The following is a 24,695-nucleotide window of genomic DNA, read 5'->3' as shown; positions in this document are numbered from 1 at the left end:
ATACAATCAAATATGGTACAAAATTGCGCTACTCTGCTAAAGCTAAATGCTATTATACTTAAAGACTATAAAACTGTAAATATTTTAAGTGTTTGTTGAAAAAAAATAATTATCAAGGAAGACAAATAATAAATAAAATGGGGTCTCATGTGGATTTGTTACTTAAAAGTGAGCTGATTTATGAATTAAATGTTAGAGGAGTTAAAGTAGATTCTTCAACAAATGTTGATACATTAAGAAAACAGTTAAGATCAGTCTTAAAACTAAACATTGATCCCAGTGCATATAACATAAATAAAATAATTGTGGTAGCTGAGGAAACAAATACCATACAAGTTGCTTTGGAAGAACTTACAATAAAAATTCAAGATTGCATCAAGAATAAAAGAGTTGTAGATTTTTTTGAAATGTAAAACTAAACTTAGTCATTATAAATTGAGAGTTAATATTCTGAGTAGTTTTAAAGTATCTGAAGATGTTACAAAGTTTATTGATGGGCTTAAATCTACATTGGGGAAGTGTGAAAATAGTCTTCAACAAGTTGAGGTGGATAAAGATCTAGAATCTGGTATTGAGCGTAAATTAAGTCAGTCTGTTGAGGAAGAAGATGAAGTAGATTTAAATTTAAAATCAAAACTAAACGAGTCAGTCATGTCAAACGATAGTTCAGGATCTAGTGAATCAAAGATGTTCGCTAAACTTTCAAATCCAATTGAAAACCCGTTAAAGTGTTTAAAACCAACAAACGGGCTTTGTGTAAATGAACTTTTAGACTTTATAAAAGTTATGTTAAAACTAAACAAAGAAACACATCTTTCAGACCATAAGATACTAGAAGTAGTCTTAGGCTATGCAAATGGACCATTGTATAACAAACTTGTGGAATGTAGGCAGTTAGGAAAATCACTTGGAGATGTCCATATTTTGTTGCTGAATTACTTTGTGCCATTAGGGCTAAGAGAGAACTTAAAACGAGATCTTGTTAACAGACCTCAGAAACACCATGAACCATTAAGCTGTTACATAATATCAGTTAAGGAAAATGCAAAACTATTAAATTGTATGTATTCAGAAGCTGAATTAGTGAAACTAATTATAATGGGTTTAAATCAAGTAACAAGATGTCGTCTAGCTTTAACAAAAGAACCAACAAGTTTTGAAGAGTTAGAATTGTTATGTGTACATGAACAAAATGTAGCATATGAGGATTCACGTAGGGGAGTGATATAAAAAAAATGTCATTCCAATAAATAATGATTTTAAAGTAAAATATTCAGATCAATTTTAAAATGTAAATTCAACAAGAAAATAACCGTTTTTATTTAAATTTCAGTTTGTACAGGATTTGCAAGTAACATGTAGGGTAGGTGTCTTCTGATTGGTCAGAATGTTCTAGAAGATTCAAGTTGTAAGCCAATCAGGAGATACCTACTGACCACCTATTTAAAGGCACTTCTTGCTCAAACCGTCCTTGTTTGCTTCTGACCATAATGCAGTCTAGTAGTTTTGTGAGTTGCAGTGATTTGTTAATTTTAAAGTAAATTTTTTTTAGTGTTTGTTCCCCCTTTTAAGGGTAAGTTTTAGAATAGTAATAATTAGATAGATTTTTGCAAATCCTATAATACTAGTATAATTTTGAAACAGTAATTTTTATGCTTTTATTAAAACTAAAACTTGAATTTTTTTACAAGTTGAACTAAATGATTAATTTTTATAGTTAACTAATGTTTGATTTTTATTTTAGGGGTTCACGATTTGGAATTAAAACTTAAAATACTACTAAATTAATAATGTACCATAAAATTGAAGAATGAGATGTAAAGATGAAGTGATTTTTAATTTTTTAATAAATAGCATGATTTTGAAGGAAGAAGTTTTTTAAGTTACCTGAGTTTACAATAGTAATACAATCAAATATGGTACAAAATTGCGCTACTCTGCTAAAGCTAAATGCTATTATACTTAAAGACTATAAAACTGAAATATTTTAAGTGTTTGTTGAAAAAAAATAATTATCAAGGAAGACAAATAATAAATAAAATGGGGTCTCATGTGGATTTGTTACTTAAAAGTGAGCTGATTTATGAATTAAATGTTAGAGGAGTTAAAGTAGATTCTTCAACAAATGTTGATACATTAAGAAAACAGTTAAGATCAGTCATGTTATTGATAAACTATTCTAACCTAACCTAACCTAACCTAAAGTAACCTAACCTAACCTTAAGTAACCTAAGTTGTTATGTTAGGTTAGTTTAGGTTAGGTTAAGTTTGGTTAGGTTAGGTAAGGTTAAGTTAGGTTAGGTAAGGTTAGGTTAGGTTAACCTAAGTTAGGTTAGGTTAGGTTGGGTTAGGTTAGGTTAGGTTAAGTTAGGTTAGGTTCGGTTGGGTGAGTTTATATAGTTACAATACTCATGTTATTGATAAACTAACCTAACCTTACCTAACCTAAAGTAACCTAACCTAACCTAACCTTAAGTAACCTAACCTAAGTTGTTAGGTTAGGTTAGGTTAGTTTAGGTTAGGTTAAGTTTGGTTAGGTTAGGTTAAGTTAGGTTAGGTTAGGTTAGGTTAAGTTAGGTTAGGTTCGGTTGGGTTAGTTGACATAGTTACAATAGGCCCTACTCATGTTATTGATAAACTAACCAAACTTTACCTAACCTAAACTAACCTAACATAACAACTTAGGTTACTTAAGGTTAGGTTACTTTAGGTTAGGTTAGGTTAGGTTAGAATAGTTTATCAATAACATGAGTATTGTAACAATGTAAACTAACCCAACCGAACATAACCTAACTTAACCTAACCTAACCTAACTTAACCTAACCTAACCAAACTTAACCTAACCTAAACTAACCTAACCTAACCTAAAGTAACCTAACCTAACCTAAAGTAACCTTACCTAACCTAAAGTAACCTGACCTAACCTTTGTTATTTAAATATGGCCCACTTTTCTGGTGATATTTTACTTAATAGTGGTCCGATCGTAATAAAAATTACATATTCTTGTTCAGGAGGAAATTCCGCACAATTTGAGTACCCACAACATGGGTTTTGAGCAAAAAAAAAATTTTCCCGTTTTTTCCATTTTCCGGGAAAACGGGACGTTTCCGCAAAAAACGACAATCATTTTTGAAATCAGCGTGAAATTTCGACCATTTTGAAAAAAAAAAATTTAATTTCGCGTGAGGTCCGGAGGTCGATATAATTACCCATAACTATTATCACCACAATACAACTACTATACACAATTTCCAGTAGGTCTGAATAGAAACGACCTAAAATAAAATTCACAGTACACATAATTTAACTTTGGTTTGGTGTCCTAACATCAAAACTAATCGTCACACCTATCCTTTATATAAATTTCACTGCATTAATTGCTAAATAAATAAGTGCAAACAAAGAAAAGTAAAAACAATAACAGTTTGTTTTGAAACAGCTGTTTGGTTTAAATAACATTCATTTGAAAAAAATAACTGGTCACATGTAGCAGGAATATAAAAAGTAAACACGCTAGTAAAGCTAATTACGTAATTGTCAATGTTTATTATCCATACCGTTATCAGTTCTGGTTCTATCCTTGATAATTACCCACCCTCATTGAATAAATGTACATCGTAATTTCCGACATTAGCTAATTTAAAATACAATATATTCATAGTTAAAATAAAAGTGATATTTTCACGTTTAGGGGCGCTGATATAGGCCTCCCCAAATGTAACCACAACTGAACACGATTTCATAAAAGGATGGTTTGTCTAATTGCAGTATCCTAGGTCAATGTTGACGTTGTGTTCAATCTATGTCATCCACCTGTTTATCTTTATATAAAACCCGGCTGAGGTTGTGGTGGTAGTTTAAAATCGTGATTCCTGATTATTCTTGATCTTCTTTTTATGACATCAATATTTCCGGGCCTAGTCCAAACAAAGTTAAAGTAGACAAACATTAATTGTAAACAAAAAGCTACCATGAAGAATTAAAACATGTAAACATTGTTATTTTTCTAATCTTTCCTTGAAAAGTGGAGCAGTAAAATAATTTGCATTTATACTTTTTATTAAGACTCGTGTACAGAGCCTCGATTTGTACTGTGGTTTAATTCATTTTGGTCTTGGTCTAAGCTATTTTAAACTGTGGTCTAATTATCTCTACTAATATTACTTATTTCCTATAACCAATGACAAAATAAGAGTAAATAAAATAACCTCATAGTTCCATAGTTTATATTTAACCAGCTGTTAGTTAAAACAAATTATATTGCTCTAAAACAAATCGAAGATTACAAAGATTGCTTTAAAAAATAATTGGAACATCCTAGTATTTTACTACGTATAATTTAATTAATCTGAAATCCTCTTACAGAAGAATTGAACGTATCAATGATTAGCATTAAACATAGTATAAATAAGTCAACCCTAAGTATGTCTTTACATTTTTATCCAAATGCTGATTCTTTTACACAAAAGCTGAATGTTTACAGCTGTTATGTTAAGCAAACTATTTTATGCCAAAAGCTAGTTTAGAATCTTAGCGTCGGCTGCTAGACTTTTCAAAAAATTAAAACTTAATTTCTAAAAATCTGGGACCATAAACTAAATTTATGGCTTCGGCATTCCCTAGTTCTCAAAATTATCTTTCTTTCAACACAAAAATCATGAAAATCCGTCGAGTGGTTGGTTCAGAATCGTGAAATAAAAAAACACTGTTTCGTTTTAATATTATAGATTGTGATAAAGGGATTTTCCACTGATTTCTTAATGGAACTTTAAATTGGTGCACATGACATGATACAGAAGAAAATTAATTTTAAAATCAGAAAATAACATTGCAAATACTTCTTTTGGACAATTCAGTAACTCCCAAAAAATGTGTGTTGTTTAAAATACAATTTTAAAATTAACAGCGGTTTTATTAAAAAATATTATCCACGTCACCAAATTGTAAACAAATCTGTGGAGGGGTTTTTAAAGGCTTCTGGGGCAGAGCTTTAAGCGAATTTACTTCGTTTTTCTTTTGATAACTCATCTACAGACCTTTCATTGGCGGAACCAAGACCTTTCAGTTATCAGTCGGATGCCGAGCAGGACGGTTGTGTTTTTGGAGTGCTTGTCTTATCATCGCCCTTACCTATCTACAGGTTTTCCTGTCATGGTTTGTTGTAGATTTGCTTTTTAAATCCCTCAAATTACATGTGTGCCGCAGATAAAGTATAAAAAATATAAATATAAAGACGTACGTTTTTCTTTTGAGAGAGTTTTAATATCTTGTCAGTATAATTTTGAGACATACAGTATAAATATGGCTGATTGTTCTAAATGCTTAAAATCCCTTAAAAATGTGAAAGTTAAAATAAGTTGTGCTGATTGTGAGCAGAGTTTCCATGCAAGATGTGTCAATATGTCCACGGATGAAGTGTCGTACCTATCGGAACAAGAAAGTGTTTGGAGATGTGAACCGTGTTCGAGGGCTCGCCGCAAGAGTATGACTGTTGAAACTATAAGTTCTATGACTTATGACGATGTACTTAATTTGGTTTCCGAGCTCAGGAACGACTTCAAACGAGTTGAAACAAGTTTAGGACGTTCCCCAGATAGTTGCCACGAAGAAATATCAGCCACAAAGGCAATGGTCCAGAAGCAAAGTGAAGAATTGTCGGAGTGGATGAAAAGAGTAGAAGATCTCAAAACAGAAAACATGGCACTTCGCAACAAGGTTTGTAGTCTGGAATCTAGGATGATTGAGATGGAGCAGTATTCACGCAGTAACACAATAGAAATTCATGGAGTCCCAGTGGAAAAGGGGGAGAATGTGGTCGCCTTAGTCAAGACAGTAGGACGTGCCCTTGACTACCCTGTGGAGGACAACATGATAGACGCCTGTCATCGTCTTCGTGACCTACTAGAGAAGGCTCTGGAAAACCTCCGGGAATTATTGTTAAAATGGTGAGAAGACTAGATGCTGAGGGATTGCTACAGAAGAGAAGAGTGAAGAGGAATATGAATACTCATGACCTGGGACTGACTGCTAAGCCCTTTAACTAGTGTACCTGTTGCTCGAATTCGAGCAATTGCGAAGCATTACAGGTGACTCAAAGATTATGGAAAAACTCATGATCTACACAACAGTTAGATATAATCAAAATCTTTTGTAAATATCTTATCTGTTTTCAAAAAGTTGATCTTGTTTTTTTAGTGTTTTAAGTGTAAAAAAAGAACATTATTTCTATTTCTTTTACTTGGTTGTGTTCTATGACTTTTTCTATGTTTCCATTGTTTGCAAATCGGTTATTTAAATGATTGCTCAAGAAATGTAGCACAGTGTTAATTCAGTTTTATTTTTAGCCTACATCAAATTGTCCAAGATTTCTCGCTCTTTTCCATTGTAATAATTACACCAACCCAAGTTTCGTGTACAGATGCAATATGCCAAAGAATATCACCTACGTACAATCTCCAAGAAGTGGTAAAAAAGGCAGAAACCAACCCATACAATAGATATAAGTTAACTTCATAAGAAATAATTTTAAAAGTTACTGCGATATTAGGATTTTCCACTGATTTGGTAATAGAACATTATATTGCAAAACATTACATGATTCAGAAGAAAATCAATTTTTAAATCAGAAAAATCCATTGCAAATACTGTACTTCATTTTGACAAATTCAATAAATCACAATTCAAATATTAAGACCTGTTGCATTAAAAAGTAGTGTAGAATTATGCATATGGTCGTAATGTAAACAAATCTGAAGAGGCAACTTTAAAGGCTTCTGGGGCAGAGCCCCAAGGGAATTTACCTCTTTCCTCTTTTGATGGCTCATCTACAGACCAAGACCTTTCTTCAGAGATGATAATCTATACTATTATATAAAAATCTAATGATGTCTGTCTGTATGTGTATTACTAATAGGTGCAAAAACTACTGAACCAACTGGGCTTAAATTTTACAAAAATATAGCTACCATACCAAGGACTATTCACATTTCGATACTGACTGTAGGCTTTGCCCCTTTGGCTTTAAAAGTTCTGAGGTGAACATTTTAAAAGTAAATATTGATTGGTCTCCATGGCTGTGATGAGAACACTAACAATGTTTGTTTACATTTGCTTTGACATTTAAATATAAACAAGAAGAACACTGAAAGAAGAACTGCTAAACTGCATATATCACAATTTCAGACAGCTGATACAAAGAAATTAAATATAATATTTCCCATAAATATGAGGTAGGTTTATTTTAATCTAACCTTTTATCATGGATTATTTATTCTAAAACTATGTCAATGATTATAGAGAAAAAAAGATTTTATAACCGTTGCTGTATCAACTCCGGCTCTGCTTTGGATTTTTTAAAGCGTCTTAAGTTAATAATCCTAAGTGAAAATAATGTTATTCATATGTTTTCATGGAAACGGTATGAAAATTACAATGTATAAATGTTTTGTATGAATTTGGAGGCTACTTTAAATAAATTCTAACTGCTTCACATGTGTTAGATTAACTTAAAACTTGCACATCACATTGTATTTTATATCTATATTTAGGTAAATTAAGTTATTGTGTTTTGCTAAACCTATGCTTAAATTAAACTAAAGAATATCATCAATAACTAAATTGTCGTTGATTTTTGTTTTCTAAAATCTGTTGTATATGTGTAACTATATTCAATTATCAAATGGCAATGCAAAATACTCTTATTTTATCTTAATAATAATACAAGCCCTGGGTGGTTGTATAAAACTTATAAAGCTGTAATCTGTAAATAAAATGACTTGTTGTGTAGGACTGTGCGTGTTAAAATCTTTTTTATTTAACAGATAATATTGCTACTGTTTCAAATAAATGCTATTTATCTTATGGGATTATTATTTGTGTTACAAGCGTTAAATTAGTTAGTGGCCAAAAAAATGTTTGATGAGATTGCCTTAAAGTTTTAATTTATTGCAAAGTCTAGTGGCATCAATGACATAAAAAACATTGTTACAAATATTCTGTGGAATTTGCAACATAAGGAACCCATTAGGACATGTCCACCCTGATCCAACGTTTGTTTTGTGACATTAAAAAAAATGTTTTATCATTAATGTAAAATCAATTGATTATATTTTATATGTTGTTAATATTACTTTATGTTATATGTAAATTTTGTTTACATGTAAAATTACCTGAGGTCAATTTTTATGTCGATTTATTTGTTGGTTGTACATTATGACTATATTTCAACAGTGCAATGATGCGATAAATTAAAATACACCCAACTATGAATTCAACGTTATATTTTAAAGTAGGCCTACTTATAAACAGTAGTATAAATAGTAAATTCTGTATGTTCCAGTCCAGTTAAAATAATCTTCGCATAAAAACGGTTCTCGTTTACTTTAGTGTATGGCACTTGCGTTTTAAATCATGGTTGTTGATAAGTTTTGATTATGAAATATTATTACGTTTTTTTATATTATTATTTTTCGTTATATATTGTATGTAGATTTATAAACAAAGTATAAAAACAATAACAAGTATTGGGTGAAAATAAGAGATTGATATAACTTGCACATTGATTTCATATCAACTACGGTATTGAATCAAACGTAATCGACTACTAATTGTGTGTAACTAGCTAATTTTGTTTTGTAATAAAAGATTTTCATTCATTAAAATAACTTAATACCCCCGCCACAGCAAACCTGCAGACTAAGGGAATTTCCATTTGCCTGATTTGATTTCCACAAATCTTTAAAATAACATTAAATTTAACGAGTACCTAGGTTTGCTGCAACAGGGAGGGTAATAATGAGTGAAATATAAAAATCGATTGGTAAAATAAATTTGCCAAGTTTGATCAAAATATATCCATAAACAAGTAAACTACGGTACTACAATAATTTACTTATTCCTAAAAATAAAACATGGTAATTTAAAATTTAAAATTTCAATTACTACATTAGGGTACATAATGACGTAAGTGGGAATGGGAATACCGGAAATGCAGTTGTTAGACGGTTCATTCATATGCGTGGAACGTAGGACTGTGGACTGAGTATTGTTGTGATAAGAATGTTCAATGTTGACGACGGTATTTTAAACGATAGACTACAATGGTGTACAGTAGTTAGTACCGGTGTGCGCTTCGTAGCTATCGTTCGAGGTTGAGGCAGCGCATTTCAGAAATTGAAAAACACTTGCAAAGATGTCAGAGGAATCGTGGTTTTAATATTAACGATTCAGAATTAACTTCTTTTAACCCACAACCATAATAAATAACCCTTATAAACTTGCAATCATTACGAGTTAGCTTTTGACAGGTAAATGTACATCAGTATAAATATACATTTCTGTCCGCTGAATGTACAGTGTGCTTTGTGAACTATTATTTTTATATGGTTTCATAAAAAAAACTATTTTGATCAAGTAAAGTAATCTTGTTTTAACTGATATTGGCATGAGTGGGTCAGTGCGTACATCAGTGGTCAATGCGTGATTCTATAATCAGAGCGTAGGATAAACAAATATGGACTTATAAAAATATCTAATTTTAGAGAAATTCCCAAATAGGGAATGAGCTATTACCGTAGGTCTCAAGGTAAGACCTAGCCCTGGACGGATTTACTTTTTCGTTTTGAAATCCCCAGAGTCCAAAATTTATGGTTTTAATTTGAAGAACATGATGAAAATTCTACTTGAAGTATCCATCCAACGTCAACGCCAAAAGACGTAACTAATTGTATTTATATACATAAACTTTTATTTCTTCCGTCAGAGGTATTTAAACCATACAATAATGTTTTTTGCTGTTAGATTTGCGTTTTATTTCGTTAGTGTGTTTTCATCGCATTGGTATTTTAATATTTTCGGCAAGAAATCCGACCTAACCCTAGGCTTGCCAACCAGTAGCGGTTCTAGGACCTTGTGAAGGGGGAGGGGCTTGGGGGGTGCACCCCCAATAAAGCAGGGGGGTCCGGGCAAATTTGGAATTTTCAAAGCCGTTTGGTGACTTTCTAAAGCCATTTTTAACACCTAAAACCGTGCCCAATTGTCCATAAACTCCCATTTCACCTGTGTTTTGTCATGAGCAAATAGACATTTAAACAATTAAACTATGACGATTGCATTCATGAATTTCAAAACACACGGTAGACTACGGCCATATCCTCCTAAAAACCGTTAGGCAACTTTCTACAGCCAGTTTTAACGTCTAGAACTATGTGCGAAACCTCCCATTTCCCTATTTATTTGTCATGAATAAGTAGACATTTTTAAAACTTACTATGACGATTACATTCATAAATCTCAAACATATTGTAGGCTACGGCCATATCCTCCTAAAAAAGCTGTTTACTGACTTTATAAAGCCATTATTAATGTCCATATCTCTGTGTTTAACTGTCCAAAAACTTCGCATTTCACTTTTCACCCAATACTTGAACATATTATTAAAACCTACCTAACTATTTTTCCAGGGGAACAATGGAGGACTACTTCGTTTAGTCTGGTTGGTTTGCCTTTTCACTGGAATACTCCTAGTCTGCCCACTGATCCAGGAATTTGTTTTGAACAAGATCGTAAGTACAGTAGAGTCCCGCAAACTCGGCGTAATGTGGACTGGAAGGGTGCCGAGTTTGTGAAATGCCGGGTTATCGGGAACTAGGGTTAAAAATAAGAACAATACAATTTTTATTCCTTTTAGCTGCCTTATTAATTTATATTTATATTGCAAGCCAGTATGACGTCATTAGATATAGTACAACAAATCCTTGGTACGAGTTGCGAAGTTTTGGCCATTTTTGGGAAAATCCTATTTCTCCGTTAATTTATTGGGTTTTATGGGAAAATCCCCATTAAAAATCTAAATTTCCAAAAAATGAAAAAAACTATCAAAATTGTAAGGACCATAACATGCTATGTTAAATAAAAACCGGATTTTTTCTAAAATCCTATTTTTTGTTATTTTATAGGGTTTTTATGGGAAAATAACATATTTGACCATAACTTTTGAACCGTAATTTTTACAGATATGGGATTTACCATTTTATTCAGAATTTAAAGGGCTACAACATACTAAAGTTTTATCAAAATCGTTCGGGCCATTTTAGATATACAATTTATTTAATTTGTATTTATGTTTATACGTCCTTAGTAAATTTGTGTGAATTACAGGACGACCGGGCTCTAGGCTACATCGAGCGGGTGGCACTGGGCGCCGTCTTTGCCATCTCGTATTATAAAGTAAGACATTTTTATCTTATTTTATCTTATTGACAAGGTTGATTATTGTTTGAACAAAGTGGAATTAAAAATTAAATTCCTGACTTTGCTACCAAACTGCACTTTATTGATCTGTCTAAACAGTGAGTTACTATTGGAAAAATAATAAATCCATTTGAGTTAAGAAATCTCTTGATGAGATATTTAAGTCCAAATTGAAATAGACAAAGAGGAATGATGTGTAGAGATGTACTCACGACCTCGAAGAGAAGAAATTAATGAATGTTCGTTAATACCAAGCAATGGAGATTGACACTTCTTGAGAAAATAAAATATAACACTGTGTGCACACAAACTTCTGGTGAATGTTCCTCACGGTTAAATAAAACTTCTGTAGAAACAATAGAGTCAATAATTGATGATTTAATATGGGATACTGAGACCCATAGTAAAATAGTTAGAGGGATTCAGAGACCCTCATAATGTTTGATTCACATGAAGACTGCATAGTAACTGAGTGAGTTGGAGAAGTGTACAGGAAAAACCACTGATCAGTCTATATCATGTTTACAGAAAGAAGCCATAGATAACCGCTGCAGTTTGATCATCAGAGTTACCGGTCGGCGGTTCAGCTCGATCTTCCGGAGAACGATTTAGCTACCCGTACTCAGCCTGCTCAAAGGTAGGTAGAGAAACCATAACATACTAAATTTTTATCAAAATCGTTCGGGCCATTTTTGGGAAAATCCTATTTTTCCGTTAATTTACTGGGTTTTATGGGAAAATCCCCATTAAAAATCTAAATTTCCAAAAAATAAAAAAATCTATCAAAATTGTAAGGACCATAACACAGTTGTTTCGTACAGCTATCCCAACAATTAATAGTCACTCAACACACGATTTATACCATTATTATTTATGTTGTGATATCTAGAAACAAAATGACTCATAAGTACATTTTTTACTTTTTCATAACACAAAGGTAAAGCTACAGTGGATATTCCTCAACACAGAGTAGCTTAAAAATAACTTTCTCATGATTTTTTATCTAGATTCTTTAATAAGTTGTCTGCAGATCTTTGTCAATCCACAACCTATCGTATTATTGCTGTAAATCCTCTTTAAATACACTATTTCAAACTGCCTCGATTCACCCTTTTTCTAATCATACCTATTGTCATTAACTACTACCTTTAATTATTAGGTACTGAAGTAGACATATCCCATCTATATGGACCAGCTCGCTGTCACCAATTTGTTTTTGAAAAAGAACATAACTGTGTGAAACAGTCACAGAATGTGCACGTGTCTAAAATTATATTTTGTACCTAATATTTAGTGGCTCACATAGTTGATGGGTCATAACATAACCGTTGTTGAAGCTTGCAATAAGTCATTCAAACAGTTTGGCTTAGTAAAAAGTTCTTGTATTCAACAGAGATTAGTAATTTGGATCAGCACAATCGGGAGACGGACAGCGGCCCAGATCTTTGTTTGGGTTAATCCCCTGATTTATGGCCTGAGGGTAGTGGTCACCGGAGGAGGGGTGGGGAATCGAGAATTCTGAATCCCACCGGAGGCGTTAACTTTTTGTCAAAGATTTCGCTTAGATTGCGATTACTTCTTAACTGTACATCTTTTGTTAGAATTTAAGGCGTTTATAATTTTATGATCAGAAATATTTTTCGATTAGTAAACCTTTGTACGATTTTTTCATTATCAGCAAGTTTGGTTGGTTTTGTTAGGTTATGACAGTTTAATTTTACAATTTAAAAATTATAAAAATGAATTTTAGGCATTTGTAGTTATTTGTAGTATTTTATGAACAGAACAATTTTTTTTATTAAACCTTCATTCGATTTGTAATTATCAGCAAGTTTGGTTAGTTTGGTTATGTTATGACAGTTGGATTAAATTTAACCTATAAACGATACGTTTTGACAGCGACAGTAATAGAGCTAACAATTTGAAGCGAACAGTTGGGCTATGCACGGAATGATGCGGAAGCGTTCGATGCCAACCTAGAACTGACAGGTCAACCGACCGTGATTAAGAGGAATACAGCCTGGTGCATGTGCCTACACCCCTATTTTCACCCCAAGCTGTAAATAAAAAATGTGATTGGAATTTCTTTCATTTGTTTTGATTTTTTGTTTATATTTAGTTGCTATTTCGTCACCAGCCTAGCAACCCATTAAAGCCCATTTTATAAAAAAAAAATTAAATTGATTTTTGTGCCTATTTTTATTTATAAAGGGATTCTGCACACCTACAGGAAAATATATTTCTAACAATATGCATAGATTTTCCTTACACGATTCACACGAGCTGAGAAAAGAGGTTTTAAAGAAACATGGTTACCTATTATTATATAGATGGATAGATAGATGGACTAGAGGTCGCCCAGTGGTTGAACTCAACCAAAAATATGCAATTTAGGTCTAAAGACTTTTCACACCACGCTGTAAATAAAACATATGTGATTGGAATTTCTTCCATTGGTTTAGATTTTCTGTGTTATTTCGTCACCACCATGGCAACCCATAAGGCCCATGTAATTTTTTTTTAACTTTAAATTAATTTTTAGTGTTTATTTTTATTTTGAACCTATTTTAATTTATAAAGGGATCCTGTACACCTACAGGAAAATATCTTTTTAACAGTATGCGTAGATTTTCCCTGCGATGCACACGAGCTGAGGTTTTAAAGAAACATGCTTGCTTCTAATAATTAATACAGATAACAGTTTGTTTTACGGTTTACATTGATTTTATTTGGATATCATTTTTTGTTGCATTATTGAGCATTTCAAACAAGAATATAATAGTCTAAAATCAATAATTGTAAATAGACCTACCGGTACTTAAAATTTTGTTATTAAAATAATAATTTTTTTGAAAATACTTATTTGTACCACTGTGAGGAAAAAGAGCCTAGAAATTATAATTAATAGGAAAAGCAATAATCTTTTACTACTGTACCTTATAACTTTGATAAGGTTAGGACGGTTTGGGCTTTGCCTATTGTGAAGCGAAGTGATAACAATAGGTCAGAACCTCAGATATATAAACAATGAGCTAAGTGTGGAGCTATCAGTGACCATGAAGACAGTGTTGGTGATACTTCTCATTTGTGAGTGTCTACATAGTATATCATCTGCTCCTGCAACTGGAGATGTAAGTAGTGATGCATATAGAAGTCCTAGCACTGATTCCAGAGTTCCATTGCAATATCCTAGACAACCTTCAAGAAGACGATCAGATGATAGGGAAGAACAACCCCCGACAGGATATCCAAGAGGAAACTACGACCAAAATTCAGATTCGTCTACTGATGTACCATCAGGAACAAGGGTTCACACTAGATTTCCAAAAAGACCGTCAGATTTCCCTGACATTTTTTTCAAGGGTAAATAGTAGATGGTGGCCTCATGGTGAACCGTTTGAAAGTGGATTTCCAAGGATAAATATTGGCGAATTTCCAGACTTTGGTGGTGGTTTTCCAAGGGGATTTCCAAGAAGACCACCATGCTGTAAGTCAAATTCTTCATCTGAGAAACCCCCTGCAGGTGAACCTGGTGATGACACAATTTTGGAGGACTATTTCCAGATGAATTTCCTGGAATACAGCCAGGAGATTTTCCAGGAATGATTCCAAGAACTCCAGGAGGTAGACCTGGAGATGAATTCGATCCAGAATCATGGTTTGAAAGATTCCCAAAAATACATCTTGGAGATTTCCCTGATTTCTTTCCCAAAGGATTTCCAAGAATACCAGATTTTGAACCTAGCTTTCCTTCTGATCAATCGCCAAGAAGACCAAACTATGGACCTAATTACCCTACTGAAGAAACACCAAGACAGCCCAATTATGGACCTAATTACCCTACTGAAGAAACACCAAGACAACCAGATATTGGACCTAACTATCCTCCTGAGCAACCACCAAGACAACCCAATTATGGACCTAATTACCCTACTGAAGAAACACCAAGACAACCAGATAATGGACCTAATTATCCACCTGAACAATCACCAAGACAACCCAATTATGGACCTAATTTCCCTACAGAAGAAACACAAAGACAACCAGATTATGGACCAAAGACAGGTCCTAATGATATGTCAACATGATCAAGATTGGTGAGTCACTCTTACTAAATATTCATCATTCTAAAAACAAATTCCAGAATAAGGAATCTACTGACGTACATAATTTAAGTGTTACACTGAAATACTAAAAATACATACCGGTCATTTAATTGAAAACAGCAAAAATATAAAAATCAAAACACTAGCATTTCTTGGACTGATAACTAACAGGTTCAATGGTCATGTGTTCACATCAGTTCAACTCTCGGGCTATTGCACACCTCCTAAATTTAGTCCACAATCAGTAGGCTCTAAGAAATGTATAATATTTAATTTTTTATGCAAATTGTATTATTTCTTATTCTTTACTATATAACATTAAATTAATTTTGCCTATTGATTTAAAGACTTAATAAAGTAGAGAGAATAATATTTATAAACTTTAAACTGTTGAGCAATAGTCAATAAAAAAAATCATAGTTAGAAGTTTTAGAACCGTAACTACTGACTAGGTAGCCATAAACTTTTTATTAATATTAGTCAAATAATTGTAAATTATTTATTTTAACTAAAGACTGATAACCAATTACAACGAGAAGTCAAATAATTATTGGCTGTTATGGAAGTTCCATGGTGAAATAAGGGCATTGTGAAATAAAATGGAGATGTATTTCTCTTCATGTCATATTATTTTGTACTCAAAACTCCTGTAGAGGATCATAGTGATAGTACTTCCAGGGATGGAAGAAGTGAGGTGTAAATTGTTTGCTATTTTGACTTATGATATTTATTTTGCTTAAAATCGTAGGTTACAAACATTCGTCTCTATCAAAATTTATTTTCGTAATGAGATTACCATTGGATTAAAAAATTCATACAAATCTAAAGATCTGGCTGATATTCCTAAAGATTTAAAGAGGTAAAAGCTTTGTTTTGATATAGCTGTATTATTTTTCATTCCACTTCAAAACCTCCCTATAAGAGTGTGTGTGTGTCCCCGTATATTGGAGGTTTGTGGCCTCTCCCCTTACTTAATGTCTACTTACAAACATACTTAAACATAGCCATATTGGAGCTTAGAACGAACTACAAGCGTCAATAAGAACTGGAGATATAAGAAACATAATGTTAAAACAGTTATCAAACTACGAAACGTCCATAAGAAACGTATGGTGGAGAGTTTTCGTCTGAATATATCTTCTAAAATAAATAAAGATATTTAAAAACGGATTTCGGCATTGAAATCAGTGTAAAAATGTAGTTGGTAATAATGTGTCACAACACTTATCATTACATTGAAAAAAAATTATCTATGTCCAATATGGCGGATCCAAGATGGCGGCCAAAAACATGTTCCCTATCAAAATGAAGTACTTACCACCCAATAAATACAGGCGGTGGTCCCAAGTCAATATCTCGAAAAATGTGCATAACAAATGCATGTGAAATATGTTTTTTTTAGTTTGTCCAATGTTGGAAAAAGCCGCCATTTTAAATTCTGATTTTAGTGGTTTTCTCGTGCACCAATTTTTGGCAACTTTTAGTATGTCATTCTGCAAACCCAACTCAACAAAATAAAACCATAAAACGTTTTCTTGCAATTTTTTTAAGGTCATATCCTTATATTTCTCCGACTATTAAGATATTTCTAAATAAAGCAAAGAATGTAAAGATTTTATGCTGCATAATGTAAGTTTTTGTAAATAAATACTAATGTTATTAAGAATGAAAGGTCTCGTAAAGAGTTTTGATCATAAACTAGACAGCAGTAAAGTAAAATAACTCTTCTTGAAAATCACCAAACTATCGTCTAGCAAAAAGATAACCATCGAAGACTTCTTACGAAGCCTTGACCTGAGAGAACAGTAAAATATCACCAACACAGGCTGCGATAAAGATCACATTCCGGTAAGATTGGAGCGGCGATATATATGGCGAGAGTTTATCTACAATAGGAGCGAGTAACAAACAGGTCGAGTCCCTAGCTCACGTGTTAGCACAGACTCACGTGATATTAGTCCAAGGTGCACGGGTGGCCTTGACTAGAGATACTGCAGGAGGTAACGGTAACGCTGTATCGCGCTGTTATATTTAGTGTTGGAAACGCCAACACCGGTAGCCCTTATGATTGAATAACGCTGAAGTTTAGCTTGCTAGTTTTTTATTTAGATGATTGCCAGATCCATGTGAATTTTTTACGAAGGTTGTTTTACCAAAGGAAGCTAGTTATAACAATAGTACTATATTGTCTTTACAATATATATTGTATCGACGCTACAATTAATGAATGTTTAACTTAGTTTTAGTATTAATTTTAACACATTATAATTTATTTTGTTAATTATGATGCATTTTCCGTTGAAGTCTTCAATAGAATATATCGAATCTTCAGTGAGGATTTGTTTTAATTGTTTTTCGTATTTCGAGTTTTGATTATTAATTGATAATTTGTTAAATAATTGTCTTCCTTTGTGACGAAAGTGGTTTTCATACAACTTTGCTTTGTTCTTTAAAAATAGTATTTTTTGTAAGTATAAATTGAGCTAACTCAACTTAGTCATTAACTGGTATTTTTAAATTCTGACTTGCAGAATTCGCGTGGTTTCATTTAAAAATAATTCTAAATTTAGACTTTTGCAATCTAAATATTCGTTTTGGTTTGGATGAAGTTTAGACCCATATAGGTATTGCATATCTGATGTTGGAAATAATTAAGAAATTATATACAGTACATTTAATTTAACATTAAACATGATAATGAAGTGTAACAAAATACTTTCTAAAACTTAAAGTAAAACGAAGAAAGGGCGCACATAAGTGGGTAGGTGTGTAGGCACTAGTTACAGAATTATTGATTTAAATGAGATGTTGTATCTATAAAAAAATGTAAACCATTATTTTTACTATGGCAACATATAGTTTTGACCTATTTTTTTAGACTAAGTTTTATAGTTAAGTTTTCTTTTGCTTGAGACTGTACATCAGTTAAAACATAAAAATCTATGCTGAATTGACTTATAAATTACGCCTGAAATATTTAGAGGGTGAGTAGTAAATCAGTTATCAAGGGAAAGGACCCCCATTAGTGTTAAGAAAACGTGTATTTTAAAATAACATGACGCTGTGGACTTTGTAAAAAAAATATCCAAAATGTCACCTAATCTACAACAGATTTGTAAATACTTTATCACTGAGATAGAAGACGGCTTTTCCCGGTTTTAGAAAGACTTAGGGTTGCTTCAGTAAGATTAAATACCCAATTACGAGGGCGTATGACCAAATTGACTGAAACAAGTATTGACGTTAGTAAGTTGAAGAAAATCACCAGATTTAAAAAAAGTACTGTCACAGCTGTAAGACAATTTTGCTATCAAAGTATACACTAAACTTGTTAAAGCAAGAGATTTCGTGGAAGTGACAAATTTAACACTTTAGAACCTTAGTTTTGTGAATTTTAACTTGAAAATCACAGATTTATAAATACAACCTTCAAATTTTCCATTGAGTTCTTTTGAGAGCATATTTTGGCAAAGAACTACACAATAAACTTATATTCGAATTTAGAGTATTAATTGGCATAGTAAATGTTAATAAAAGATAAAACATCCAATATGAATAACTTAGTCTCTTATTAGTTTTATTACTTTGATACTAACAAGCGAATATACTGTAATGACTATTAACTAGTAATTGTAAGATTTTGACTTGTTACCTATTTCACGATTTCGCCACCCTTGGTGGAACAAAAAATAAATAATTTGTAAATGATTAAGAGCCTGAGTATGACAATTAGCGAGAGATTATAGTTCCGAAATAATAAGTTGACGCCAAAAATATCCTTAGAAACATTTACACCCCAACATACACTGACACTGTTATTAGGGTATAAATAACAAACTCAAAATATAGAATTCCAACTAATACTAACACAGAAAAATTATATAAGAAAATATAAGAATAGCATATACAATAAACAAACATAAATATTCCCCCTCTCACATATTCATCTAGTATTTCACCAAGGATACATGACTTGAACTTGAACCCAGAGCCTTGCAGATTACTTCCGGTGTTCCAACAAATGTCAGGGTCCAGGCTGCCCACAGGGTGATTAAAATAATACATGATTTTGTAATAAACCTTCCTCTTTCCTTAAGCCTTTCACTCATTACTCCAAAATGAGATTGAAATGATAAACGATTTTAAGATGAAATGGTTTCCTGAAAATCATATCTTGCGATATTATCTTTGTTGGTTCAGTTAAGTTGTGTTTAGTTTTTGTTTCACAAAATTCACGTGTGTAATCACCTTAATGTAATCTTACCAATCATATTCTGCATCTTCAAATAAACACATTGACAGTTTTGTTAGTCTTCGTTTTGAAACTAAGGAATTATTTAGAAAAGTGTATACAATTTACAACCCTCACCCCAAATAAACCACCGCCAACTCTATTTTTTCTGTATCAAAAACACATTTGTTGCATTACACTACAGTGCTTAGTATTTTACCAACTTATTATATTTGTATTATTTTACTCAGTATAAGATTTTTTCTGAGGATATTTCAACAATCCCCCGAAGCACCCTAGGGCGAGCCAAATGCGAGTGCTACAGTATATACAGGGTGATTCAGAGTGACAAATGTGAAGGCATTGTTATGCACGCCAATTGCGATCAAAATACGCAATTTGGAAAAAATATATTTGACAGCTTTTAACATGGTGTATAACAAACTTTTGTTAAGCGAGTTGTGGCACCCTTTTTATTGATTGTTAAAAAGTTTTATTTAAGTCGAATTTACGAGGTGTTTTTGATTTTGCTGTAACAAACTGTACGTTTTCCGATATGATATTTAATAGATTCTAGAAAAGCCATTAAAAATATCATTATGTTCACTACGAGTTGAGAAAAATTATATTTTATCAAACAGAGTCAAGAAATTTAGAAAGATCTAAAATTGGGTTTGCCGGGACTTAGATTGAGATATAACTACTCAAATTGCGTGTTATCGCAAATGGCGTGCATAATGCCTTAAAATTTGACACACTGATTACCAATCACCCTGTATAACCATCAATACCAGTATAAACATAGTTCAAAATATTTAAAAAAACACTTAAGTTGGGGTAACATTCGGTAACATTCTATGTTTGGGGTAACATTCAGTACATTAATGTAAAATATATTTACATTAATTTGTTTATTGAAATAATTATTGCAAAATATTTTTTTAGACGAACTAAATTCGTTTTACAATTTAAAATTATTGTGAATCGGCCGTGAAGATTGGGAGGACACACAGACGTACATACATGCAAATTCAACTCTTTTCTACACATAATTCTTCCCGAAGACCAAAACTAAAATATTCTGAGAGCAAACATATTGTAGTCCCCACGGCTAAGAAAGCCACAGTAAAGTAGTAAATATGAAACAGCCTGCAAGAGTCGACTGCCATCTAAATCTTTATGTGGTGTTTGGGAGGTGATGTCGTAAGGTCTTTCACGGGTGACTTGAACGGCCTTGACGATGCGTGGAACATTGTCGTGACTGTGCAGAAGGATGTAATGTTATATGTGAGAACGTTAAAGTGCACAGATAGTATGCTGTGTACGTGAATCGTGCATTAATTCCTCAGTGTTCTTCATTCTTCATCATGCAGGTGGCTAAAAAGTGACTTACAAAGTTATACAAGGATGTAATGTTGTATGTGGGAATGGTAAAGTGCACAGATAGTATGCAGTGTACGTGAAAATTCCTCAGTGTTCTTCATTCTTCATCATGCAGGTGGCTGAAAAGTGACTTACAAAGTTATACAAGGATGTAATGTTGTATGTGGGAATGGTAAAGTGCACACATAATATGCAGTGTACGTTAATCATGCATTAATTCTTCAATGTTCTTCATCATACAGGTGGCTGAAAAGTGACTTACAATGTTATACAAGTGATGTAATGTTATATGTGGGAACGGCAAAGTGCACAGATAGTATGCAGTGTACGTGAATCATGCATTAATTCTTCGGTGTTCTTCATATACAGGGTGAGTTTTTTAAAGTGATCCAATAGCTAACTTTTTAATTACAGGACTTAGCACCTCACTTTAAATTTGAAACTTGCTCAGTTTTAAGTTTCACTCAAGAATACGATTTCAGATTTTTTCATTGTGGCCGCCATTTTCCAATATGGCTGCCAACTTTAAAATTTCTTATGGAACACCCTGTATTTTATTTTGTTTTTAGATTTTACTCTAAAAAATAAAACATTTTTGTTCTTGACATTTTTTCAATATCTCTAATGGTTAAGGAGCTACGAGGACAAATTGTTAAGTATTAACAGTAACAACACTTAAAACTAACATTGTTTTAAAACATGCTTTAGAATTCATGCAACTTTGTATGAAAACTTTAAGTCCTCGTAGCTCCTTAACCGTTAGAGATATTGAAAAAATCTATTTTTTCTATTGAAAAAATAATCTAAAAATCTAAATAATAATCTAAAATAATCTAATAATCTAAAAAAAATAATCTATTGAAAAGATAATATTTGCAAACACGTTTATAATTATTATTTTTTAGTATTGAAAGTTATCATAAGGAGTAGGAATTATTGAGTCTCTGGCGTTGGTATGACTGTTTGAAATAGCTAAAGTTTTATTTTGTTATGCTTATAGCTACGTTTATTATTTTAAACCATAGACTAACCAACCTTTTATCTATGTTTTAAACTGAATAGTTTATTCACGATCAATGCGAAACATATCTAAATACTTTCTAGAACAGTCGTGTATACTTCCGTAATGAAGTAATGAGTCTTGTATACTTGTATACTGCGAAATACTTCAATCCAGAACAATCTAGAACAGTCTAGTTCAATCTAGTTTGGGGTCGGTGAGTGTACCTTATATTGTTTTCGATTATATTTATGTTAGTATGTATCGTGGCGGTTTAGATTAATTTGTTTTATTTACTTTCTGTAAGATATGAAGTAAGGAAGCCTTTTAAATCAGTAGATGATTCATTTAATTTTCATCCTAAAAACTAATATTGTCTTTTTAGACTAAGTATTTAACACTTCACTAGTAACTAGTAACTAGTACTTCACTACAACTAGTAACTTCACTAGTAGTGATGAGGGTTTTGCAGGAAAGTCTTTTATATTCGTGTTATAATGGAATTTCATCAGCCGCACTCAATAACTGTAATAAAATATTTGAGGAAATATATTGAAGATTTTGTAAGTAGGTTACTAAGAAGACAAGTAGTAAGTTAATTGTTAGTAATGTAATCAGAATGAGGGTAGCGAGCTGGTGTAGTGGTTAGAGCGCGGACTTCACACCCTGAGACACCGGGTACAAATCCCACCAAGCCACCAATGGATTTTAACTAAGTAATAATGCCGCAACCCCTAGGTCTAGCCTCAAATAATGTGAAAAACAACACTGAGCTCGTGCCTAGCATCCTAGGACAAAAAAAATGTAATCAGAATGAATTGCGTTTATATGTCAGTTGATGTATTTATGATTATATTTTACTATAAAAAGTGAATCTAGTATTCAGCAAAGGTTCTACAACATTTACTCTATACTCCTAAACCTGTTATGTTTCTTCCAGGTAAACAAACATTTCTAAAATGTCATGAATTTTATCTTGAAAAAAGATTAAAAGTCTGTTTATTATATTAAATAATAATAGGTGAATAGCAGAACGGTTATGTTTGCCTTCAAATCTGAAGGTCCGTGGTTCGATTCTCAGTGTAGTTTCTAGAGTAAGATATCGTTTGTTATTGGGCTTAAATTAATGATGCTAAAAAGATGTCGACGTTAGATAGTACAAAGACCAGGGTTTGGCCGGTTCCCTTACAAGGAAATGTGAAAAATACCAAATTCATAGATCTACACCAACAAAATACTAGTGAAACTGTATCAGAAACTCATACTGCACTAAACAATGGTGCTTTTCTTGTACTTCTGTAATTGAAATAAAAGTTACTACAAAAACAAACAATTGGATTGGTTCTATACTACATATTTTATTGGTCACACTCAATGTAAATTGTCTCGTCACGACGGCCTTCCATAAAATGACAACTGCGCTATAAAATCATTGGAAACCACGTTGGCATTCAACCAGCTAGCTACACACAAGTCTTACAAGTAATAACAATTACGAACACAATTGCATCACGTGTCGTGCTTTATGCTCTTATATGCATATCTGTTGTGCATAAATTTAAAATGTTACTATAATATGTACCAGAGTTAACAGAAGGATTTGTCGTTACTGGGAAGCCAAACGTGAAACAATATAATAATTTTTCCATCGTTAGATTAATTGAAATGATCTATATTGAAACCATTTTGATTGGTTTTTTCTACATTTGCTTTTCTTCATGAATATACATAGATTGAACACTTAATACTTGAAGGTTATACAACTAAACTATGTCGAGGGTTTTTCGACAGCAAATTAAAATCTTAGAGCGATGTTAAATAGAGTCGTGAACCACCCTCTGCCGGCGCCACATCATGTGTATTCTTATTTGTTTATTTAACGGACAAACCATTACTTACAGGATCATAATACAAATTTTTTGATACAACTATTGAGTTGACGAGGTATGACTAAATAACAACAAAAGTGCAAACAGTAATAACAATGATAATAATAACAAAAGGAATAACAACAACATTAAGTGACAATAAGGATGATGAGAACAATAAAGAGAAACAAGGACAACAAAATATAAAAAGCATTTAACAAATTTAAGGAGAGATTAGTCTTGGAGTGGGTCATCTTCACTGATCAAGTGGAAGCGAGCTGCCCAATCTCCTGAAACATGTGGCGCTACAGTTGAAACCTTTGGTATCTTGTATCTTACATGTGCGATGTCATCTCTTTCTACAAACTCGACCAGGACGGATCTTATCTTACCTCTTGTTCACAAGAGACTTTGTGCTTGACGATAACTCTAGCACTTGCCATTTAGGACTTGACCAAATTGGCTAAAATGAGGAAGGATTTTTTTACAGCAACTTAAAATCTTAACGCGATGTTAAAGAGCCGTGACTCACCCTCTGCCGGCGCCGCAGTGTTTCCACGCCCCAGGGGGTACCAGATAGAGGAAGCTGTTTGCAAGGACTTAGCATGCTACGCTCGTGATCAGTGAAGATGACCTATCTACTCCAAGACCATAGGAAAACACTTATCTTTCATTAAATTTGTTAATAGCTATTTACATTACAAGTGTAGTAAGAGCGTTTTTACATCACGCAGGTGAATGTTGTGCAACGAGCGAAGGCGAGTTGCATAATTCACCGAAGTGATGTAAACACGTAACGTGTAACGTACAAGATTTTACCTGACCCGACAATATTCAGGAGGTTACGAGCAATATA

The 24,695-nt window shown here is 32.7% G+C and overlaps 1 long non-coding RNA gene across 4 annotated transcripts in view; it reads left to right on the top strand.

The window, feature by feature from the left end:
- Window positions 1-1,401: 1,401 nt before the first annotated feature.
- LOC128987755 (uncharacterized) overlaps window positions 1,402-24,695 on the top strand; it is a 76,738-nt gene continuing 53,444 nt past the window's right edge. For 3 of the 4 annotated variants that reach the window (XR_008490276.1, XR_008490275.1, XR_008490277.1), the window contains exons 1-4: window positions 1,402-1,573; window positions 10,462-10,563; window positions 11,159-11,227; window positions 11,780-11,888. This is a non-coding gene — a long non-coding RNA (uncharacterized LOC128987755). Of the gene's footprint in view, window positions 1,574-10,461; window positions 10,564-11,158; window positions 11,228-11,779; window positions 11,889-21,213; window positions 21,342-24,695 lie in introns of all 4 variants that reach the window. The other variant, XR_008490278.1, reaches the window with a different exon arrangement.

Source organism: Macrosteles quadrilineatus, unplaced genomic scaffold, assembly GCF_028750875.1.
Source record: "Macrosteles quadrilineatus isolate MER2022 unplaced genomic scaffold, UCM_ALF_1.0 Scaffold_2__2_contigs__length_208266976, whole genome shotgun sequence".
In the NCBI taxonomy this organism is placed as follows: Eukaryota; Metazoa; Arthropoda; class Insecta; order Hemiptera; family Cicadellidae; genus Macrosteles; species Macrosteles quadrilineatus.
Note: the sequence above shows the minus strand (reverse complement) of the source record. Positions and strands in the feature narration are given on the sequence as shown.